Source organism: Portunus trituberculatus, chromosome 48 (assembly GCF_017591435.1).
Source record: "Portunus trituberculatus isolate SZX2019 chromosome 48, ASM1759143v1, whole genome shotgun sequence".
NCBI lineage: Eukaryota > Metazoa > Arthropoda > Malacostraca > Decapoda > Portunidae > Portunus > Portunus trituberculatus.
This window is the reverse complement of record NC_059302.1, coordinates 29,457,419-29,464,918: the sequence shown is the minus strand read 5'-3', so window position 1 is coordinate 29,464,918 and position 7,500 is coordinate 29,457,419. Positions and strand designations below refer to the sequence as shown.

Here is a 7,500-nt window from a genome sequence, read left to right as displayed (position 1 = left end):
GAGAGAGAGAGAGAGAGAGAGAGAGAGAGAGAGAGAGAGAGAGAGAGAGAGAGAGAGAGAGAGAGAGAGAGAGAGAGAGAGAGAGAGAGAGAGAGAGAGAGAGAGAGAGAGAGAGAGAGAGAGAGAGAGAGAGAGAGAGAGAGAGAGAGAGAGAGAGAGAGAGAGAGAGAGAGAGAGAGAAAATAAAACTTTTTCTTGTCTCACTTAACACCTTCAGTATTGAGGCATATTTTTTTTACCTTTAGTTTTGGATGTGATTAGACGATGTTACTGGCATTAGAAAGAGTCTGTGGAGGTCAGAAAATTACTGGCCAGAGACTTCACCATTTTAATCCTCACATAAGTTTCTGAATATGTAATGAATAAGAAAATGCGTTATGGTACTAAGTGGGTTAATACGTGTTTAATAATTTAGACTTGCATTTCACCTTCCGTCTATGTTTTCATTTCCACATATTCACTTCCATTTAGTATTATTTCTTACAACGCTGTTCTAATTCTCCTTCTCTTTGTATTACATTTTACACAACCTTCTCACCTGACGTTATTGTTTTGTCCTTCCTGTTTTTTTCCCCTCATTATCTCATTCATCTTGTTGGTATGTTTTCTCCGTATTTCTCTCTCTCTCTCTCTCTCTCTCTCTCTCTCTCTCTCTCTCTCTCTCTCTCTCTCTCTCTCTCTCTCTCTCTCTCTCTCTCTCTCTCTCTCTCTCTCTCTCTCTCTCTCTCTCTCTCTCTCTCTCTCTCTCTCTCTCTCTCTCTCTCTCTCTCTCTCTCTCTCTCTCTCCAGCATATGTCGCCTTCCAAGAATAATTACTTGCACTTCCACTCCATAGATAGATTTCCTTATAAGTGAGGGAGAAGGAAAGCCAAGGGAAAAGAAAGAAAGGTGGGAAGAGCACGAAGAGGAAGGGAAGTGAAAGATAAAGTCTAGTGAGAGGGTAAGGGAAGGAGAGAAATTTGTGAATGAGAAGGGAAAGGGAGATGATGATGCAGGAGGGGCTGGAATGAAAAGGTGAAAGGGAAGGATAGATAGAGGATTGTAATGATGGAAGGAAAGAGGACAGATTAGTGAAAGGGGAAGAGAAGGGGAAGGCAAAGATATATTCAATGTAGGAGAAATTAAGATGACAGATTTGTGGAACGATATGGAAGGTAGAAGATGGTGAGGGACAATGGTTATGGATCTTGCTGATGGAAATGAGGAAAAGAAAACCTTACTATTTTATGATAGAATGTGTGTGTGTTTGTGTGTGTGTCAATGGCAGTGGTGATGGTGGTAATTGTTATGATAATGTGGTGGTGGTGTGTGTGTGTGTGTGTGTGTGTGTGTGTGTGTGTGTGTGTGTGTGTGTGTGTGTGTGTGTGTGTGTGTGTGTGTGTGTGTGTCAGTGTATGTGCGCGTGCGTGCAAGTGTGCGTGTATTTAAAACCAGTTAAACTTGTATGGTGGGTGTGGGACAAATAGTGAGAGAGTTTGCCATGTCTTGGAGGGTAACAATGTTAGGGAAGGAAACGTTGCAAAAGGAGCAGGAGTAGTAAGTGACAGTGGTGGTGGTGATGGTTGTTGTGGTCGGAGAGAAGGCAAAGGAAGAAGCGTAGATGGTGGTAGTGGTGGTGTTGGCGGAGGTATTGGTTGCAGTTACTATGGTGTAGGACTAAGGGGGATGTGGCCTAATGTATGAGGTTGATATAGGTGAAGGTTAAGGTAAATAAAGGTGAACATCTCATACGTTAGAAGTAAAAATATGATTTATCTACTTATATTTGAAGGCAGTTGAGTGATGCTGCTTCACGCCTAAGAGAAGAAGGGCTTTCTCTCTCTCTCTCTCTCTCTCCGGTTTCCTTGCCCTTACTTTCCCTCCCACGTCTACTACCGTTGCTGCTGCTCAAAACCCTCCGCCTCCCACACTCTCCCTCCTCTCCTCCTCCTTCCTCTCCCCGCCTCTCTAGCTGACACAAAGACCAGCGACTCTCTCTCTCTCTCTCTCTCTCTCTCTCTCTCTCTCTCTCTCTCTCTCTCTCTCTCTCTCTTTCTTTCTCTCTGTCTGCATAAACAAATAGACTCACGCTAGTGAAAAGAAAGCGCATTGAAAATTAATTTGTAAATATAGTATTGAGAGAGAGAGAGAGAGAGAGAGAGAGAGAGAGAGAGAGAGAGAGAGAGAGAGAGAGAGAGAGAGAGAGAGAGAGAGAGAGAGAGAGAGAGAGAGAGAGAGAGAGAGAGAGAGAGAGCTAAATCAACCTCCTCGTTCAATGATGGAAGATTGAAAAGAAAAGAAAAAAAGAAAACTTATTTATCCAGGAAAAGACGTAAATCGAAGGAGTCAACTGAGGTCTTTGTCCTTCGCCTGGCGACCGGGACTATCCTGTGCCCTCCCCCGGCGCCTCCTACGCACGCTTGGCAGTGGGAGACATGGAGAAGAGAGGGAGGGGGGCGTGGCCTGGCTGCGAGGCTCCTCCCACACACGCGGAACTCATCCTCCGCCAACACCTGGATGTTACGTCACAGCTGGAAAGGTCAATGTGACCGTCTAGGCGGGAGGAAGAGAAGGGCCCGGTGAGAGTGGGTGGGGGGGTAGTGAGGGGAAAGTTGGAATGGGTAAGGAGGAGGAGGAGGAGGAGGAGGAGGAGGAGGAGGACGAGGAGGAAGATGAGAGCTGGCTGGCTTGAGAGGTTGGATTCTGAGGCTCCTACATAGTTACGTGGATGTCAGATGTCGGGAAATAGGGAGGGATAAGGAGGTGCGTAGAATCAAGGTTACTGGGCCTGTCTCCTTCCTTCCCCTCCCGTCCTCCCTCTCGAGCGGCGCGCGTTACCGGGTCACCGATTTACCGGGATACTGGGTTACCAGAACATCGAAATTTCAAGGTGGGAGCGGCGGACAGTAACTATGGGAACATGTAATTCCATTGGGCTACATTGGGACACGGTGCGGCGACAGGTACCTGAGGTGAGTGGTGGTGGTAGTGGTGGTGGTGGGGTTGGGGGTACTTCAATGGAACAGTAGAATAGACGGAAAAGTTTTTCTTCTCTTGACGAGTGTTTGTGTCGTGGCTTTGTCACGGCTGGTGCGTCCGGCTGCTGAATGACCGAAAGACACTGGGGGCGCGGCGAGGCGGGAGCGAAGGGCACGGCGGACGCCCAACTGCCTCCAGCCCATCCAGGGACGCTGCCTCTACCTTGCAGCCGCCGGACGTCTCCTGCCAGCCTGATTTAACTCTGTGGCGTAGTTACGTCCCTCCTTCCTTCTTTGTTATTTTCAGAATTACCTCATTCTCTCTCTCTCTCTCTCTCTCTCTCTCTCTCTCTCTCTCTCTCTCTCTCTCTCTCTCTCTCTCTCTCTCTCTCTCTTTGTCTGGGTAGGTGGTCGTTGCGTGTCGTAGTCACAAGCAAGGGCTGGCGCTCGTGAACCTCCACCACCCGTTCTTCTCTCCCCCCACCACCATTCACTCCACGTACCACAGCGTATTACATAAAAACTTTTTTTTTAATCCTTTTTCCTGGAATACATTAAAGCAAGTCCATGTGAAGCACAAACCATAAAAATATAATGAAAACATATATAAATAGTACCACCGCTGAGTCTCTTCAAGTCGCCACATCTAAAAGTGAGAATAGTTTAGTTTTTCGTGATGTGGCGTCTTTGTATACGTACGAGTTACATTTTTGTCTTTATGTGGTGAAAAATTGTTCATTGGCGGGCACGTTTAGCGCGCCTTTGTTGTGTTGCACCGTAATGAAGAAAGTTAATCTGGTGAGTTCCTTATAATGACGATAACAACAACAAAAACAACAAGAACAATAGCAACAACAACAAAAACAACAACAAAACAATAATAAAAACATAAACATCACTCTCACCACAACCACCACCAACGACAACCAAAAGAACAACAACAACAACGACATAAAAAAACATCAGCAACAACACCAACAATAACAACAATAATAATGATAACAACAACAACAACAACAACAACAAATTTACCACTACCACCACCACTACCACCACCAATAACAACAACAACAACAACAACAACAACAACAATAGAATGATGATAATGATAATAATAATAATAAAAATAATAATGATAATTATGATTAAAATAATAATAATAATAATAATAATAATAATAATAATAATAATAATAATAATAATAATAATAATAATAATAATAATAATAATAATAATAATAATAATAATAATAATAATAATAATAATAATAAATATAATAATAATAATAATAATAATAATAATAATAATAATAATAATAATAATAATAATAATAATAATAATAATAATAATGATAATGATAATAACGTCTCGAAACAAAGTCAGCAATATCATATGGAATTACTACTCAAGAATTCATGTATATATTTAGAATCTTATCCAAACGACCAAACGAGTATTCTGTGGTGGTAAAATTACGTGTGTGTGTGTGTGTGTGTGTGTGTGTGTGTGTGTGTGTGTGTGTGTGTGTGTGTGTGTGTGTGTGTGTGTGTGTGTGTGTGTGTGTGTGTGTGTGTGTGTGTTTGCCAAATTGTAGATTACAGGTCTCTAGATTTGTATTCATTCAGTCTATGCTTCTTTTGGTGTATCCTCCTCATATTTATTACCTTCTGAAATCCATCTGAAATATGAATGGGACTATGTGATGAAAGCAGTATTGTACAGAGCTTGGTTTGTTATTTGAGCATTTCCTCCTTTCAAATTTTTCGTTGATCATCTTAATCAAGTGTTTATCGTCTCTTTATCCTTTCAGTTGTAAATTTTACCCTTGTTAGTTCCTCTCCTTTATTCATTGACTTTTATTTATGTGTCACTGCTGAGTCTTTCCTCTCTTATATCTTCTTGAATTTCTTCTTCCATTCTTCTTGAGTGATATTTCTGAAGAATTTTGGAAATGTGTGCGTGTGTGTCTCATGAGGGGGAATGTCTGACTCTCTGGAGTGCAGCGCATGTTAGGTGTGATGGTTATGGTGATGGTGGTGGTGGAGGAAGTGGAGAAGAAAGAATAGGAGGAAGTAGATGGAATGAAGTGAGAAGCTTGGGAAGAGGGAGGTGGAAGGGCGGTGTGGTGTGAGTGTGTGGTGGGTGGGTGGGATCTAAGAGTTAGAGTAAGAGGGAAGAGGGACATACTTTTGCCATTACGTGGGGAGGCAAGTTAGACGGGGTGGTTTGAGTGCCGCGTCCCCATAACTGCAAAGTGGCACTGGGCTGGGTTATTGCCCCCGGAAATCTGAGTAGCTTTAGTGCCAGTTTGTGTTTGCCTTTTAGCTTGTGACTGGGAGTGTGTGTGTGTGTGTGTGTGTGTGTGTGTGTGTGTGTGTGTGTGTGTGTGTGTGTGTGTGTGTGTGTGTGTGTGTGTGTGTGTGTGTGTGAACATTCCCATGAGGTGCTCAGTGGAAAGAGACGCAGCGGTTCTTGCTATTCTTGTCGCGCCCCAAGCGGGTGTGTTGTAATCTGGGACCTGCTATATACCTGCCTCGTTGTGTCCCCTCCGCCCCCAGACCAACTCCAGGATTATACTCCAGCCGCTTCCGTCGCCGCCACTACTACCACTACCACCACCATCACCACCACCACCACCACCACCTTTCGTTTTTTCGGCAGCTGTCAACACATATCATTGTTAGTAAAGCCAAGCATCTTGACAGGAAGTTCAATGGTCTCTGCCACAGACACCATTACACCTTCATGATACCGCCCCCTTAGCAGTTACTTATGCCATGGCAGGAAGACAGCAACACACACACACACACACACACACACACACACACACACACACACACACACACACACGGTAGCTCAGTGGTTAGAGCGCTGGCTTCACAAGCCAGAGGACCGGGGTTCGATTTCCCGGCCGGGTGAAGATATTTGGGTGTGTCTCCTTTCACGTGTAGCCCCTGTTCACCTAGCAGTGAGTAGGTACGGGATGTAAATCGAGGAGTTGTAACCTTGTTGTCCCGGTGCGTGGTGTGTGCCTGGTCTCAGGCCTATCCGAACATCGGAAATAATGAGCTCTGAGCTCGTTCCGTAGGGTAACGTCTGGCTGTCTCGTCAGAGACTGCAGCAGATCAAACAGTGAAACACACACACACACACACACACACACACACACACACACACACACACACACATTTGGTATCTTATGCACTAACACTCACTATTTTAATGGACTGAAGAAAACGTTAGAGTTGGTTCACATTCATATTCTACTTACTCATCTCTGCTTTATTTCATTTATTAGTATCCATTTTTTCCCTCAGTGCTAGTGTGATCCGATATTGACTTATTATCTTATTTTTCCATGGTGAGCCACTCATTCATCATTGTCTTTATTTTATTCCCATTTGAAAACCTATATTTTCTTTGCAGACTTTCGTAAGGTTGGTGGAATGTGTTATAACATATAGAATGCTTTGATTATAAGCTTTCATCTTTAGTAATAATAGTGCAGTGGGGAAAGGTTAAAGATCAGAGCATTTCTACGGTTGCCAGATCCGAATTACCATTCGGAATTCTAGAATCCAAGAAAACTCTTATAATATAAACTTCAGAATGGTCACAGAGGATGACAGGAATGATAGTTTGTATAAAGAAATGATAAAAGGAAACCTCGCAACAATGTGAAAATGATAATCAGTTAAATTATTATGCATTATTTAAGTGAAGATTACACTTTTTTTTCTCTGTATGGTTGAGGATTGCAGCAAGTTCGCCTGAAGGATTTATGCAGGGATGTAGAAACTGTAGCAGCGCTCTTGGTGAAAGGGAAACCAGGTCAACTCAGGTCAACCTTCGCAGGCTTACACGCCGTACAGGAATTCCAGGAAGGAAGAAGAGGAAAGAATGTAAGGTGTAAGAAAAGTAGGTCGCTAGTGTAGGAAAGCAAGAGTGGCGGTGAGGAGTGAGAAAATCAGTGGCGGAAATCTTGACATGAATAGCCGCAATGCGTGAGATGCAAGACAAGGTGTAGGGAACAAGCGGCGGTGTTTAGGAAATTGTTAAATTTTGAGGAAACATTGTTATAGTGATAAAATTCATTTACCGTACTTGATGTTAATGGTTAAGTGAGTATTGCAGAGAGAAAGAAAATTATAATGTGAGAGAATCTACTACTTTTCATTAATTTATCAAAATTTTCTTTCTTTTTCAGTCCAAGAAAAATTAGTATAATACCTCCTCAGGTCCCCACCATTAGCAGAAGCTAAACACCAGAAGCACCTCCGTCTTAGGAGACCCTGAGAAGGAACCGGAGCGATAGGACAAAATTCATATATATGGTTATGATCAGAGAATCTCAACCGAGAAGGTAGAGTTGGTGCATAAACCGAAGGATTTATGGTTAGGAAAAGATTAAGAACGTTGCCGAATCTGCATGACGGTCAGGAATGCTAATAGGGCGTTGCACCAATTGCTTTAGTTCGTGCATGATAGCAAAGTAAGAGACTGGTTCATCACATCGTCAGCAAGGGTAGAGGAAAGCCAAAGT

General features: G+C 43.1%; 1 protein-coding gene across 1 annotated transcript in view; it reads left to right on the top strand.

Moving 5' to 3' along the window:
• The window catches only part of LOC123498954 (agrin-like), an 849,095-nt gene that overhangs the window by 62,085 nt on the left and 779,510 nt on the right, over positions 1 to 7,500 (top strand). The window lies entirely within an intron of this gene.